Source organism: Hemicordylus capensis, chromosome 4 (assembly GCF_027244095.1).
Source record: "Hemicordylus capensis ecotype Gifberg chromosome 4, rHemCap1.1.pri, whole genome shotgun sequence".
Classification (NCBI taxonomy): domain Eukaryota; kingdom Metazoa; phylum Chordata; class Lepidosauria; order Squamata; family Cordylidae; genus Hemicordylus; species Hemicordylus capensis.
In genome coordinates, this window is record NC_069660.1 from 68,965,105 (window position 1) to 68,980,402 (window position 15,298).

The window sequence follows — 15,298 nt, forward strand, 5'->3', positions numbered from 1 at the left end:
TACTGGCCTGGGGCTATCTTGATTCTTCACTGGTTAAACAAGGTGGAAATAGTTGGTGGGATATGCCAGAGATTTACTGAAGCAATGAGTAAGACACCACCTCTGTCACAAAAACAAAATAATTATGTTAATACTAATAGGGAGAGCTGTGAAGATGATTCAGTAATAAAGTCTGTAAAAGTTTCCATTCTGTATGATCTTCTGCAGGCCTGTCTAGGCTTCTGTTCATCTTTGTATGCACTGAAAGGATAAAATCTCCAGCACTGCCACCTTTGAAAAAAAGCAGAAAAAATAATTTTGGATTTTTTGATGATTTTTTGATGGAAGAATAGATCGGCTGCAGGTATATAGAAGGCTTTGTATCTAATTTATCTTTCTAAACAAGGGGACAGATTCTATCTGTATCAGCAGAGAAGCCTATTATAATACTAATTTAAACTGAATTGTTATACAGAAGGAATCAGAATCATTTACACAGTAACTCTTTCAAGAGAAATTAACTAGACTAGCAATCAGTTGTGCCTGATTTGAGAATCTGAGCTACAGAAGTGTGGAAGTGTAATGCCTTTGTACAGTCAAGATTCTATATGCTATGTGACCTTCTTCTGTGAGGTCCTGGGTGCTCTGCTCCCACTGATCCCTGTAGGATCAGACCCTCTTGTGAACTATGTTTGTTTCTAATTCTCATCCCATATGCGACTTCCCCCTTATCAATTCAAGTGTAGTGATTTGTTCTGTCACAGAAACAACCCGAGGCCATGAATCTCATCAGGGTTGCAGCCTTATCTGTCAGCTCTGAGTATGATAGACAACACTCGTTATCCCCAGTGGGGCTGTTGAGCCTCCCACTTAGTTCAGATGAACTCATACTGTGTGGCACTTTCTGATTGCCTGAAATACACACACACACACACACACACACACACACACACACACACACACACACTCTCTCTCTCTCTCTCTCTCTTGGGATCGTGATGTATCATGTACCCTTTCACTCTTTACCAAAATCCTAAATCTCTTGCTCCTTGAAAAATATGACCTTATAAATCTCCGCCCATCACCTGTCCTTTTGTAGTTCAATCCTATGAAGTTTTTCAAATATGTTTGCTTTATGCAGCTTTGATGGATCCATTTCCTAATGTTTTGATGTAGTAAATTGCTATTTCTACACCACCTTGAGCTGTAAAGTCTGGTACAATAGAAATTAAAAAAGAAAAAAAGATAACACCTAAAAGAATAAAGAAAGGGTGTGAGTTAATAAATAGAGTCTGGTAGCATCCATAACATATAGGACTGTCAATGTAATATATTCATGAGGCACATCACATAACAGCTCATTGACATCAACATTTATCTCGGGATAGCAACCTTCATCTCAATTCAGCCTCAGATTTGTTTATATATTCAAGAAGTTACATAGGCTGAAGTGAGTTGAAAGAGAGACACCTGCAAGAGCATAGGCTCTTGATTCACCTCTCATTAATCCCAGGCAAAGGACTAGTTCACACGTTGGTCAATCTGGCAATTCTGTTTGTGCAATGTGGACTCACACTTGCTACTGTACTGAAGTCACATGTGATCTGAGTGGATGAATGTACACTTGTACGCACAATACCCCTGATTTATTTGATCCTTCTACTCCCTTTTTGAGGTGGATTGTAGAAATTGTGGGTATCACATATGTGGTTGTACATGTGCATGCCCAGTTCACATGTCACATCCTGCACATGGTGATGGATGCATGCACAGGCCTGTACCACAGTGTGCATAAAGAATTGCCAGATAACCAATATATTACCAGATGACTAATATAAGAACATAAGAACAGCCCTGTTGCACAAGGCCCATCTAGTCCAGCATCCTGCTTCACACAGTGGCCTACCAGATGTCCCACCAGCTTACAGTTGTCTGAAAGCAAGATTGTTGTCTATAGGGGAAGTGTTTACAGTTCTATGAAGGAAACCCACAGTGACTTGTGAACAACTGAAGATATCCAGCAAGGGTATATGGCAGAAACATTTCCACAAATATAGGCCTGGTACCATGTGTACCATCAAATCCTCACAGACCTTGCTACTTTCCATTGCAAAGCTGACCCCACATCAGGCATCAAAATATCACATGGATAGGTAGGACTTTCCATGAGAATGAACACAGCTTTGGAAAAATCAAAACAAAACAAAATAAATTTTCAAGCACATAATTCTTATATCACTGATACACAATGCTGTCATTTGTGCATGTATGTACAGATGTGTGCATGCAAAGTACATGCAAATATGTAGGATGAAGCACATTCTAAGGTCGTGGATACACCGGTTCCTGCCTGCCTCCTCGCACGTGATCTCCCTCCCCAGTTCGCTCTGCCGCTCACCTCGGCACAAGAGTGGTGCCGCAGCAAGCAGCAGAGCAGGGAGCAGAAGGAGAGAGTCCTCCGGCATCCCTCAGTGCGCGCTGCATTGAGGGATCCTCCCTCACCTAGGGATGGGCCCGGACCGGTCCGGAGGCCATTAAAAAGGCCTCCGGACCGGTCCGGACCTGGGCGGTTCGGTTCGGGTGGAGGGGTACCTTTAAGAGCGGCGGGAGGGTTTACTTACCCCTCCCACCGCTTTCCCGCTGTGGCGCCGTAATCCTATGAGTAATTGGGGCGGCAGGACACCTCCCAACACTGGGATTTTTGTCAAGCAACGTCGGAAGGGGTGGCAGGGAGGTGTCCTGCTGCCCCAATTACTCATAGGATTACCGCGCCACAGCGGGGAAAGCGGCGGGAGGGGTACATAATACCTGTCAAATACTTAACTTAAAATTTTGATCTAAGAAAGAGATGCTTCATAATTTTAAAATACTACCTACTAAAGATGTATACTAGCCACACTTCTGAATTTGATCAAAGCTGCATGCTATATAGTTAAGGGGGAAGGACTGCACGCAAAGGACTACTGGGATTTTTGTCAAGCAACATCGGGGAAGGGCGGCAGGGAGGTGTCCAGCCACCCTAATTACTCATAGGATTACGGCGCCACAGCGGGAAAGCAGCGGGAGGGGTAAGTAAACCCTCCCACTGCTCTTAAAGGTACCCCCCACCCCAGTGCCGGACCGCAGTTGGTGGTTCCATGCACACCCCTACCCTCAGCCAGGTGCTCTTGCCACCTAGCTCAGTGTATGCTTGGGACAGGGTCTTCTCTGTTGCTGCTCCCAGACTCTGGAATTCTCTCCCAGTGGCTATTCGCTCCTCAGTCTCCATCACAGTTTTTAAAATGCATGTCAAATCTTGGCTTTTTACCCAGGCTTTTATATGATTGTCTCTACTGCTGCTTCTTTGTATTTTGTATGGTTATTTTATGCTTGTATTTTAAATCTTTTTAGTCATATTTATGTTTTTATATTTTTAGCTTAATATTTTAATTGTGTATTTTTCTAGTCTTGTTTTAATATTTCTGTGTGAACCGCCTTGGGGTTGTTTTTATGAAGGGCATTATATGATTTATTATTTATTATATTTATTATTATATTTATATTATATTTATTATTAATAAATAAATATATCACCCCATTCACATGACCACATATACCACCACATATAGCTGAGTATAGCCTCTGACCTGGGTATGCATGGGCATGTGGAGTGACTGAGTGTGCACATGCCTAGTCACATGACCATGCATACCCAGGTCAGAGACTATACCCAGGTATATCTATGTCATGTGAATGAGGTGTATATAATACTGAACTATTACTGTGGACTGGCACATTTGCTGCTAATATGAGTCGTGGCTCATTTAATAATAACAATACACAATAATATATTCATTTCAGAGCTGAAACAAATATCACAAATATTGAAAATTCAAATGCTTTTAAATGAATCCAAGCATCTCTTGAATGCTTGGATTTTGCAGGCTTCCAGCATGAAATCTTATAAGCTGTTAACTGTCAAATACTAACTATCCTTGCACGTTATCTATCAAATGCTATAAGAGGGGAAATGTAATTTTAAATTCTATTTAATGTGAAATATTGTGCATACTGTCCATCAAATATTGTAAACTATGTCTGTGGTTTTCAAACTTATCTTCTAGGGAGCAATCAAAGCCTGTAATCTCATGTGGACCCTGAATTAAGGATTCCTCCAGATCCAGTTCTTAAAGTGTCCATCCTAATGGTGTCTAGAGCCACCAAAAAGGTGAAAAATGATCTATTCCAAACTGCACAGGAAACTTTGATTAGAGACAATGTTGACCTACTGATGGAGCCTATTCACATGAGCAGCCTATCCCAAGCTAGGGGGCAGCCCTGTGTGAGCAGCCCGGGGCTGCTTGTGTGCAGCACCAGGATCAAGACTGGTCCCAGCGCTGCCCTCCCACCCAGCCTGACTTTTTACCCCTGCCTTCAGCCAGGGTTAAGGGTGTGAGAGTGCCCTTAACCCTGGCACCGGGGCCATGTATTTGTAATAGTATTCAGTTACCACTGTGAGATGTGCAAGTGATTTTAAGCATCTCAGAGAAGTCAGAATTAAGCAACTAGTGAGGACTGGGATTTGGAGAAACTACAAGCACAATTTTTGCCTGGGTCCAGGAAACAGAATCTGGATCTCTTTTTTTCTGAATAAGCCCAGAGTGGGCTCTGTTGTTGTGCTGTCTTTGAAATGGCCTGGAATGGACTCTGTGGTTTTGCAGATGGAGCATCTTGCATTCTGTCTATTGTCTCCAAGATGCTGAATTAGCATTCCTGAGGAGGGGCCATTCTACAGTGTCTGTCCATAGTGGTATTTTGGGGGGCAGCAACTAATCTGCATCTTAGAGTGTTTGTTTGCTCTCATTAAACTGTGTCTGATCTGTGAAATATCCTTCTTATTAGCTGGAACTGGCAGGCCCATCTGGGACTCAAGCCTGCTCCACTTTCCAAAGCAGTGTTTGTCTTGCTTGTCGTTCAGTGTATCAATAGCAAATGGTGAGGCACCGCACCAAGCCTTTCTAAATCTCCAGCAGGGAGACACAAGCATCTTTTAACCTGTTTGTGTGTGTGTACCCGATTTCTTCCTTCTTGCAACACAGATTAAGGCTGGTTCAGGCACTGATTTCCTGTGCTCCTTGGTGAGCACTAGAACACAAAACCAGGGGTGTGGATATCCTAGGGAAAAGCAGATACCGTTTTTTCCCCATCACTAAGTGGGGAATAGGAAACCAGCTACACAGATGGTATAGTCCTTGCCAGAAGGGCTGCTGGCAGGGAGTAGCCTTGACATGCTCCCCAGAATTTAGGGTAGCCCCTGATTTTGGCTCCTCCACCCGGCTGCTAAATTCCACCCGGATTTACACAGATTTCAAATGTGCTGCCTGGATTGCCAGGATTTTACTCTGGATGCAATCACATGGGAGGGCAGAGAAGGAGGGGAAAATACACAAATCTGTCAAATAAATAAGTAAATAAATAAAATGCAAATTAGTTGCCACATAATTGGCATAATATGCAAAATAGGCCACCTGGATTTGGGAAGCTTAAATATGGCAACCTAGCAGGGAGGAAAACAAAACCTCTCTTTCTGAGCCCAGAGGCATCAGGTGGCTCAGCAGGGGAGGTGCCACTCCCATCTCCACCTGCCTGTTCACTGCTGTTCCTCATCCTCGCTATTGCCACTGCAAGAAGGCCAGTAGTGCGGGTGGCTTCAGTATACTGCCTTGAGGCCAGTAGAGCTCTGGCCTAGAGTGCCTCCATGGTTCCGCTTCTGAACATGAAAAAGGGAAAAACAAAAAAAGCTTGCATTCGCATGAGGATGCTGTACCAAAGGCCAGGATTGAACCCAAAGCTTCTGAATGCTTATTCAAGGCCCTACCCACAAATGGCAGCATTCCTTTTCTGCCATCAGGACCTAAAGAGTACACAGCTCAGCCACATCTGAAATGCAAAAAGGAAGGTCATATTTATGCTTTAAATTGTGTTCTAAAAGGATTGTCAACTAAATAGCCATTCTTGGGCTGACTATTAGGTTAATGGCAATCAAATTGAGTGGGTGACATTCCCCAGTGGTGCTTGCAGAAAGAGCTTTTGCAGCAGTGGCACTCCACAATGTTGTGCAGCTACTAGCAGAAAGAGAACCACTAGCAGTGGAAGAGCTTGTGAAAGAGGTGACACAACACATTGTGCAACATCTTCCATTAGTATAAGAACTACTCTGGAACAAGGGTTACTTTCTCCATTCAACATCCCTATGCAACAACATCCCTCTGGTGCTCAAGCAACAGCATTACCACTAAAGGTAGACCTCTCTGGATGTCTCCCGCTGTGTGTGCCATTGTCCTGCAGAAATGATACAGCATCCTTTGGACTCTACCGGATCCTTAGGCAGTCACTAACCACTTATTTAGTGTCAGTCATCTAAGGCTGTCACTGAAAAGCAGAAAAATGGCAGGTTTGGCAGATAAAGGGACATTACTGTGTTGTTGCTCACCACCACCTGCTGTTTTAACAGCCTGCTGCTGCTCTCTCCCTAGTTAATCCTCCATCCCTTGCACCAGCCTAGCCTCGGGCTCACAGGAAACATGAATAGGCTGTGAAGGCCAGGTTTTCAAACAAGTCAGCACCTAAAAATAAGTCAAATTTCCAGAGCTCAAATGTAGCAATACAATTTGATCTTTTAAAAGACTAAGCTGTCAGAGATGCCTACTTCATTACCTCATCATTAGAGTAATTCTAATTATAAGTATGTACAAAAACGTCTGAAAATCCAACCCCAAATAGGAGAAAAGCAGGTGAAGAGGTTTGGTTTTTTAAAAATCATTGAAATAATCTAGTAGTTGCCACCTTTTAACTTGGCAAATTATGAACCATCCAGCCACCTACCCCATCAGTGAGGGCAGAACAAGTAGGACACCAGGGAATCTTTTGCTACCCATAGAAGTCCATTTCCCCCTCAAATGTTTTTGAAACCATTTTGAAAGTACAGCTGATAGAAATTTGCCCAGACACAAAATCCTGTTTTTACAAATGTGTGTGTGTGTGTGTGTGTGTGTGTGTAAGTGTACACACACCCACACACACCCACACACCATTTTGAGGTGAACTGGGAGGGCTTATGCTATGGATAGCAGCTCTTCTGAAGCATGAGTAACTTCTGGCACTGCCTTCCCTCTCCACACACGTCCTTGGTTTGCGTGGCAGGTGTTCCTAAGGTTGCCAACCCTCCAGGATTGGCCTGGAGTCTCTGCAGATTGGCATGAACCTCCAGGGGACTATTGAAAGCAATCCTGGAGATTTCAGTGGCTTGATAATGTAAAAAAATATTGGTGGGCGGGGGGATCTCCAGGAATAACTTCAGTCAGTTGGCCACTGTAGTTGTACCACTCTTGGATGTTGCCGTTGAAGAGCTGGGTGTAGGTATCTCACCAACAAGAATGCTCAGGGCAACCTCAGCAATAAAACCAATGCAGCCATCTAATACATGTCTCTTGGGAGCCATAGGAATCTGCCTTCTACCAAGTGACACTATTGGTCCATCCAGCTCAGTGTTGTCTACACAGACTGGCAGCAGCTTCTCCAAGTTTACAGGCAGGAATCTTGGAGATGCCAGGGAGGGAACTGGGAACCTTCTGCATGCAAGTATGGAGTATGCAAGTATGAAGCCCAGTTAGATTGTATACCCAAAAGGAGGAAAGATACCACTAAGTCCAGGAGGATGCCAGCATGGCTAACAGGTACCGTCTAGGAAGCCATAAAAGGGAAGAAGACTTCCTTCCGAAATTGGAAGGCCTGTCCAAATGAAGAGAACAGAAAGGAACACAAACTCTGGCAAAAGAAATGCAAGGTGACAATAAGGGAGGCAAAAAGAGAGTTTGAGGAACATTTAGCCAAAAGTATCAAGGGGAATAACAAAAACTTCTTTAAGTACATCAGAAGCAGGAAACCTGCCAGGGAGGCAGTTGGACCATTAGACAATGAGGGAGTGAAAGGGATTATTAAGGAGGATATGGAGGTTGCAGAGAAGCTGAATGAGTTCTTTGCATCTGTCTTCACGGCAGAGGATACTGAGCATATACCTGTTCCTGAACCAGGCTTTTTAGGGATGGAGGATAGAGAGCTGAGTCAGATAGAAGTGACAAAGGATGATGTTCTAAACTGTCTGGAAAAACTGAAAGCTAACAAATCACCAGGGCCGGATGGCATCCATCCAAGAGTCCTCAAAGAACTCAAATGTGAAATTGCCAACCTCCTTGCTAAAATATTTAACTTATCCCTGAAATCGGGCTCTGTACCACAGGACTGGAGAGTAGCAAATGTAACACAGATTTTCAAGAAGGGATCCAGGGGCGATCCGGGAAATTACAGGCCGGTTAGCCTAACGTCTGTTCCAGGCAAATTGATGGAAAGCATCCTCAAGGATAAAATTGTAAAGCACCTAGAAGAACAGGCCCTGCTGGGAGTGAGCCAGCATGGCTTCCGCAAAGGGAAATCTCACCAACCTTTTGGACTTCTTTGAGAGTGTCAACGAGTGTGTGGATCAAGGTGATCCAGTTGACATAGTCTACCTGGACTTCCAAAAAGCTTTTGACAAAGTTCCTCATCAAAGACTCCTGAGGAAACTTAGCGGTCATGGGATAAGGGGACAAGTACATGTGTGGATTGCTAACTGGTTGAAAGACAGAAAACAGAGGGTAGGTATAAATGGAGAGTTTTCACAATGGAGGGAAGTAAGAAGTGGGGTCCCCCAGGGATCTGTACTGGGACCGGTGTTTTTTAATTTATTCATAAATGATCTAGAAGCAGGGGTAAGCAGCGATGTGGCCAAATTTGCAGATGATACCAAACTCTTCTGGATAGTGAAATCCAAAACGGATTGTGAGCAGCTCCAAAAGGATCTCTCCAAACTGGGGGAGTGGGTGACAAAATGGCAAATGTGGTTCAATGTTAGCAAGTGTAAAGTGATGCACATTGGGACGAAAAACCCCAACTTCAAGTATATGCTGATGGGATCCGAGCTGTCGGTGACGGACCAGGAGAGGGTTCTTTGGGTTGTGGTGGACAGCTCGTTGAAAGTGTCGACTCAATGTGCAGCAGCTGTGAAAAAGGCCAATTCCATGCTAGGGATCATTAGAAAGGGGATTGAAAATAAAACGGCTAACTTTATAATGCCCTTATACAAAACTATGGTGTGACCACACTTGGAGTACTGCGTACAATTCTGGTCACCACATCTTAAAAAGGACATTGTTGAACTGGAGAAGGTACAGAAGAGGGCAACCAAGATGATCAGGGGCCTAGAGCACCTTCTTATGGGGCAAGGCTACAACACCTGGGGCTTTTTAGTTTAGAAAAAAGACGACTGCGGGGAGACATGATAGAGGTCTATAAAATCATGCATGGTGTGGAGAAAGTGGAGAGAGAGAGATTCTTCTCCCTCTCACACAACACTAGAACCAGGGGTCACTCCATGAAATTGATTGCCAGGAGGTCTAGGACCAACAAACGGAAGTACTTTTTCACACAACGCGTGATCCACTTGTGGAACTCTCTGCCACAGGATGTGGTGACAGCCAACAACCTGGATGGCTTTAAGAGGGGTTTGGATGACTTCATGGAGGAGAGGTCTATCAATGGCTACTAGTCGGAGGGCTGTGTGCCACCTCCAGCCTCAAAGGCAGGATGCCTCTGAGTACCAGTTGCAGGGAAGAAATGGCAGGTGAGAGGGCACGCCCTCAACTCCTGTCTGTGGCTTCTAGCGGCATCTGGTGGGCCACTGTGCAAAACAGGATGCTGGACTAGATGTGCCTTGGGCCTGATCCAGCAGGGCTGTTTTTATGTTCTTATGTTATGTTATGGAGAGATGCTCTTCCCAGAGCAGCTGCATCCTCTAAGGGGAATATCTTACAGTACTCACATGTAGTTTCCCATTCAAATGCAAACTAGGGTGGACCCTACTTAGCAAAGAAGACCATTCATGCTTGTTACCACAAGACCAGCTCTCTTCCCAGAGCCAACCAGCAGAAAAACAGCAATTGGAAACAGAAGGCTGTGGATCGTTCATTAGGCACCACTTCTGTAAGGTTACTTAGGCCATGAATTTCACTCTATTTGTGTAGCACAGCTGCCACCCACAATGAATGCATGTATTTATCTAAAATTCTTTTCCCCACTTGACTTTAATCTGAGCATCTCACCGTCTTTAATGTATTATGCTCTCAAATTCCCTGCAAGATTTGGCAGGGCCATTATCTAAACCATATAAATGAGACTCAGTGAGCTTTGCCTGACATGCCAGCAGCAAAGGAGAGAAATGAACCCAGATCCTTTGCCATGACTGGGTAAGGAGCATTCCACTTCTCCTTTGTTAGCCTTCCTCATTTGCCTGTGAAGTCTCCCTCCCCTCTGGAACCAAAAGAATCACTGTACTTACTGCCTACTCAATTCATTTGTTTAAAGTAGACATTTGGTGTGTAATGATTCCTGGCTGCTAAGAAGAAAGCTCTCGGCAATCTACTGCTGGGACAAGCAGCCCAAGCCCTCTCAACCTTTGGCTATTAATATCCTAACACAGCCAGTCACCTGTGAAGGAAAGGGGAAATGAAATGCGCTCACCAGGTGTCAGCTACAATTACTTGGGGAGTAAATATTTCTAAAGCAACCATCTCAAGCTGAAAGAAACAGCAGGATAGATGCAACTTCTAGATCGCCTTCCCTTTGCCTTTTTGCTGTACTCAGGCCATGAAAATCAAATGGATATGGAATAAATCCCTGCAAGGAACCCAGAGAGTCATTTGTCCAAAGAGTCTACCTGTGACTCCAGGCCAATTGAGAAAATATTGATGCAATAAATGTGTAGCTCTTACTCAATTATCTCAGGAGATGTGAAAGCTTTCCTCCAGCTAGCTTCTCTGTTGTGGCTAGCTAGCATGTCTCATTTTCAAGCATTCAAACCACAATATCTTCTCATTATGGCAGGAAATTGCCAAAAATGGCCAGACCTCCTACTAGTATGCCCACTGCAGTTTGAAACACCATGAGTACTGCAGTTGTGTGAATCATGAGTTCCTATTGGCTAGTGTCTGTGACAACACTGATGACAAGAGACAGCATACATCTCTTCTTGTGCCTTTTTGAGGACTTAAAAAAGTTTTCCACTCTTTTTAAAAGGCTATTTTAGAGCCTGAGCAATCTTCTCTATACCACTCCAGTGGGAAGGAACACTCTTTAGCCTTTTATATTTTTGAAATCTTAGGATGACAAGCTCCTGGATTCAGGCTGAGGTAGCATGTTCTTCAATTGTGTAAAATGGTATGAATTCACTATGGTACACACAGCAACTGAGAATAGTTCCCAACACTTTTTCAAGAAAGCAAAAATCTTGAATGCAAATGATGTTCTGTTGAATGTATTTTGTCTTGTAACCATGGCTATGGATTGCTTCAACATGCCCTAATTAAAAGCTAAATGAATTGATTTCTTTTTGCAAAAATCCATGCATTCTCTCTGTAACTCTGATTCTGCCCATTACTCAGTAAGTCTGGAGTGAATCCTACTGCGTCCTGAGAATCCCCTTCTCTTGTAGCAGGTACCTCTTGAGGAAAGCACTGTTGGATCTTTCCAACAAATCTTCCCCCAGTGCTAGAGCAGTGCAGTTGGCCCAATCCCCTGTCATCCCACCTCTAAATTGGCCGTGGATGAATAGTCCATGATGAGCTCATTAAGCAAGACCTGGAGGTATTTTCTAGGCAGTTCAGGGTCTTGCTTGAATTATTCAGCATGTCACTTGACAGCATGGCATTCAGGAGGAATCTCATTAAAAGGGCCAGGGACATTTTGTTTCCATCTGACAGACTTGGCCCTTGTGTGGCCCTAGCAGAGAGCTCTGTATATGTGTGCAGGATTTCTTCCTCTTCAAGCATAGGCCTCGGAAACCATTCTTGGTAAGGCAATCTGTGCACTGAAAGGTCATGCTAAAAAGAGTTTGCTTAATTTAAAGTCCTCTTTATGCACTGTCACCTAGATTAAGAGTGGCAGGCTTCTCTGTGGGTTTGGCTTCCCTTCATTCATTACAAAGGTGGATAATGTAAATGTTATTTCCAAATGGAAACAGCCCGCTTGTGCTCAGTACTTTTTCTGGGGCATTTATTCTGCCCGTTCTGGTGCAGGAATGAGCTCTTACCCACAGCAACTGCTCTAATTAACTCTTTCTCTGACTCTAGCCAGCACCAGTGCAACTGGGCATGAGAAAAGGGTGGATGCTGGCAGAATGAACAGCAGCAGAAGCCCTGCTAGGCCCAGCATGCACAGAAACTGGCAAAATGGCAACCTGTCTTCCTTGCCACTCTGCACCTCTTGAATTTCCCCCAGCCAAGCCCTCCGAACCAAAGTCTCCCCTCCTGGCCTTGGGTAATACTTAGGGCCTCCCAAATCAGCACCACAGCTAATGAGGAGACCGCAGGGCATTTGAGGAGAGCGATCCCAATCTTCAGTTGGAGGAGGGTGTTGCTATAGCTACAGCTGGCTTGGATAGCCAGCCCTGCTGCGGGAGCCATTGTGAGGAGAGGTTGCTGGCTAGTGAAGAAGGAGCGAAGGTGGGGTGCAGGGCAGAAAGGAAGAACTGAGGGAGGGATAAGAATAAGGAGGGACAAGCAGCTAAGTATTTCAGTTCAAAAGGATGTTCCAAGAATGTCTGAAACTATGATCTTCAAAATACGCAGTGTTGCATACCCTGACCCTAACAAACACATTTTCCCAACTAGCCTTGTTCTTTCATCCTTCATTTTCATGGCCCCAATCCAGAGGGACTTGGCCATGCCATTGAAATCAATTAGTGGAGTATTACAGCTAACTTAAGCCCTATTGATTCCAATGTGACTTAAGCATAACTAACTTTCTCTGACTAATGCATTACATTAATGTATTACAGGAAAATCATTATGTGCTATGAGAGCTGTAGTTCATAAAACTGCATTTTTCATTATATAAAAATGTCTGCAGTTTTCTTTTTTCCCTTTTTGTGGGGTGTCATATATAAAACAATTTCTGTGGAATGTTTTTGGTAAAAGAGAAACATTTTCCTCTGAGGGAAACCATCGCGTTTACTTTAATCCGCAAAGAAATAATGGGACAATTTCTATTTAGCATTTCTATTTATCCCATAAATACTAATGCTACAATTCTTCTCCATTAAAACAAATGGGAGTTTTTGCCATTTAATGATATAGGAGCAATTTCTCTCTCTTGGTTGTCAGAGGAAAGATATGTAGATGTGGGGCAATGTTGTCAATCCTGTATAGAAAGATCAAACCCTACAGCCATATCTTAGAATCCAGCCTCATTTTACTTGCATGAACACTCATATCAGCATTCCAGTTCACACTTTGCCATTTGAACATTGTGCATACTGAATCTGAGGGGAAATAGGAATCAGTCACAGTGGGGCAGGAACCAGCAGGAGGCTGATGCAAGATGCAATGTGATTTGAGAACAGTGCACATCACTGGATAGGATATGAATCTTGTTCCCAGCTCTGCATGCATGCATCCATGTTAAATACATTGCTCTCCGTGACCCAGTGCTGGGGGCAAAAATTGCTCATGTACCCATGCAATGCCTAAAATCACAGGACCTTGATTATGTTTTGGGAGCACCCAAGTATGACTGCATTTTGGAGTAGTGTGGGATTGCTTCTTTGGGGAGGCCTGAAACTGCTTCATAATTTGATCCCTCAGAATAGTGCAGCATTTGGACTGGGGTGAAGGATGAGAAAGTACTAGTCGCTTTGGAGGGGAGTTTGGGGTGGGGGGTTTGGCACAAAGTTTTATTTATTTATATTTATATTTATTATTATTTATTTTTTACATTTATGTTCCACTCTTCCTCCAAGGAGCCCAGAGCGGTGTAGATAGTTACGTTTCTCCTCACAACAACCCTGTGAAGTACATTAGGCTGAGAGAGAAGTGATTGGCCCAGAGTCACCCAGCTTGGGGCTATTTTTAGTTTAAATTAAACCCTATATTGTATTGCCGTAGCTGCCCATCACAGCAGGGCAAGGTCCCAGGAGGAAACAATTCGACTCACCACTGTCTGAAGGCAGGCTATACCCTTACGTATGCTGTAGACCAAGCTACTCCTCCTGGGCTTTGCCTCCATGTCTGGTGTGTCCACTTTAAAACAGCTGCTGTCAAGAATCTGGCACTCCTTCTCCATTCTACCTGCTCTCCTTGGGCTTAGGGACATAGGAAGCTGCCATATACTGAGTCAGACCCTTGGTCCATCTAGCTCAGGATTGTCTTCACAGACTGGTAGTGGCTTCTCCAAGGTTGCAGGCAGGAATCTCTCTCAACCCTATCTTGGAGAAGCCAGGGAGGGAACTTGGAACCTTCTGCTCTTCCCAGAGCAGCTCCATCCCCTAAGGGGAATATCTTGCAGTGCTCACACTTCTAGTCTCCCATTCATATGCAGTCAGGGTGGACCCTGCTTAGCTAAGGAGAAGAGAGCTGGTCTTGTGTAGCAAGCATGACTTGTCCCCTTAGCTAAGCAGAGTCCACCCTGGTTGCATATGAAATGGAAACTAGAAGCGTGAGCACTGTAAGATATTCCCCCTCAGGGTATGGAGCCACTCTGGGAAGAGCAGAATGCTCCAAGTTCCCTCCCTGGCTTCTCTGAAATAGGGCTGAGAGAGACTCCTGCCTGCAACCTTGGAGAAGCCTCTGCCAGTCTGTGAAGACAATACTGAGCTAGATAGACCAATAGTCTGATTCGGTATATGGTAGCTTCCTATGTTCCTAAGGGGACAAGTCATGCTTGCTACCACAAGACCAGCTCTTGTCTCCTTAGGAGTACTTGCTAGCAGTACTCATATGCTGATATTTGGGGGTGTGATGCTGGGGAAGAGGTCAGCTCTGTGGTGGTTTGGGGTCCCTTCAGGGCAGCTTTAGAGGTCCTTGATCCTGGGTGCTTCCTGCCCCAGGCCTTCCTTGGCTTCCAGTTCAGTGGTGTGGTCTAGGCCTGGGGCCACTGCCCAACCTGCCTCCCCACTCTCTGCTATGTTTGTAGGATGCAGGGCAGGGTTTGCACTGGCCCACTCCCTCAGTAGATGACTCAGATTCACCACCAGGAGTGGGGTGGTGATAGGCCAGGTCATGACACATATTACACACTCTGATGCATTTAATATCATGTCTAGTTTGGCCCCCAAATGTAACCTTTTGAAAAGCCATTCAGGTCAATAAAGACACTGAGTGCTGCCCTCACATTAGAACATTGCCCCCACACAACCATTTCCCCTAATTTCCCCTGTGCTTCTACTACTCCCAATGCCCCCCTGAAAATATGT

The 15,298-nt window shown here is 44.4% G+C and overlaps 1 protein-coding gene across 5 annotated transcripts in view; it reads left to right on the forward strand.

Annotated features, from left to right (window-relative positions):
• Positions 1-15,298, forward strand: part of LRRN2 (leucine rich repeat neuronal 2) — a 238,674-nt gene that overhangs the window by 133,977 nt on the left and 89,399 nt on the right. The window contains exon 1 of one of the 5 annotated variants that reach the window (XM_053246800.1): positions 4,166-4,186. The exons of the other annotated variants lie outside the window; for them this stretch is intronic. The gene's annotated coding sequence lies outside the window, so the exon portion shown is untranslated. Of the gene's footprint in view, positions 1-4,165; positions 4,187-15,298 lie in introns of those variants that run through there. 5 annotated transcript variants of the gene reach the window in all.